Consider the following 2,024-nt stretch of genomic DNA (forward strand, 5'->3'; position numbering starts at 1 on the left):
TTTGTGAAGGTTTGTAAATGCTTGTTCCAACTGATCCAAACGTAATTGAAATTTGTCTAAGACTATACAAAGATCATCCATATAGAGGACTAGCTGAATTGATGTTAAGTGTCCAAGAATTGTGACATCATTCAACAAAAGGTTGCTGGGGGTCCTTCCACCCAAAAGGCATTCTGTTAAATTCTTTCAAACCTGAAGGTGTAGGGAACGTTGTCTTTTTTCTTGTCTCTTTCCACAAGTGGCACCTAAAAATACCCACGTGCCAAGTCCAGAATGCTAAAATATTTTGCTCTTTGAAGGTTTCCTGTTCGTACTGCCGTGTTTTTAGTTCTGGCATTTAACTGTCTATAGCTTACATGAGGAATCTCATCACTCTTTCTGACTGGACATATAGCTATGTGTTGCATATCTGGAAGTAGATGGTCGAATGATCCAATCTCGCTGTAATAGTCTCACCTCATCTTCAACCTCAGCTTTCCATTTTGTAGGTATATGTCAAGGGCAGGCTCTAGACATTTTAGTAGAAAGCGGAATTGTATGTTCAACGTCCATTGAATACCCTCCATTGCCTGGATAAGCGAACATGTCCTGATGACATTTTAGAAGGTTCTCCAATTGTTCTTTTGCATCAGAGCTCAATGACTCACCAAAAATTTATTCAACCATTGGATTGTAACTATTGGTACTCTTTGCAAGTGGTGTTTGATCCACCCCATCCAGCACAGTTGCTTCCGTGAATTTCGCCAAACTCTCTCCTTTTATGTATCACTACAGGTTCTGTGCAAACATTCAGAACTCTCACAGGAACTTCTCTACCTTTTCCTGCAACACAATATATAGGTAGCACACCCAAAAAAAGTCCTGAATGTTTGGATAACTCATCTACTACTTCCACAGTTTCTGTCCACTCACTAGTAACATTACAGTGTATATTTCTCCAAATGGTGGTTTCTTGCATGCTCAGGCTCAACTAGAGCACTGCTTGACGAACACACCCGACCAAACTTCAATATACGCACTTCACACCTTGTTGGTTCTGATCTAACTGGTGGGAATCTTGTCATTCCTTCCTTTTTCAAGAACAATTTTCTATTAGCAACGTCTATCTGGACCTCTAGGGTCGACCGAACATCAGTGCCCAAAAACCCCATAGTCAATTTGTTTCACAACGTAGAATGAATTGTATACCTTATCAGATCCCAACTGAAATGATGTAACAACTGTTCCATGCCATCAACCATTGGTCGTTGGCAAACAATATTCCTTCCAACTCATGTGGTTAATCTGAACAACGTCAAGCGGTATCAAGCTGATGTCTGCTTCTGTATTCACCAAAAATTGAAGAGGTTTCTGGTCAATATTAGCGGTAACCGTAAATAAGCAATGAAGAGCAGTGACTATATTAGTGATCTGACTTCCTCTCTTTGAGGCAGGAGATGCAGTACAGTTTCAGGCAATATGATCCGGTCTCATACATCGGTGACAATTCTGAAAATGAGGACAACTAGACCGCAGGTGGTTAATATCACCACAAATATGACATCTTTCACTAAGCATTGTATTGCAAGCTAGGTTGCTGATACTTCCTGCTTTCTAGGTGTCCACTTTTGACGGCGACCACGCATTGACTGCATTGTCGCTTTTTGAGTGTCTAAACTGTTATTGCCAAAAGCGGTAACGGTCTGACGAATAGATGACATATCATTGTAGCTAGGTTTCCATGTCACATTCGGAAACTTGATTGACATCTGCTGAAGCCGGTAAACTGGTTTGGTTGCAATTGACTAGACTTGTATGTGCCGGTGCCGGTCTGACTGAGAAAATTCCGGCTAATAGAAGTTGATTTACCTCCTCGATCAATAGTTTGACATTTTAGGAATTAGTTGTTTTGTCCCTTCTCAACAGAACTTGGAATTCCTTTGTTAGACAATCTACGAATGCGTCCCTGGCTAAAGTAATCACAGACTGGCTGTTACATTCTGGTTATGCCAGCCGCACCAGCCTGCTAATGTCAGGTGCAAAAG

This window comes from Corticium candelabrum, chromosome 11, assembly GCF_963422355.1.
Source record: "Corticium candelabrum chromosome 11, ooCorCand1.1, whole genome shotgun sequence".
Taxonomy (NCBI): Eukaryota; Metazoa; Porifera; class Homoscleromorpha; order Homosclerophorida; family Plakinidae; genus Corticium; species Corticium candelabrum.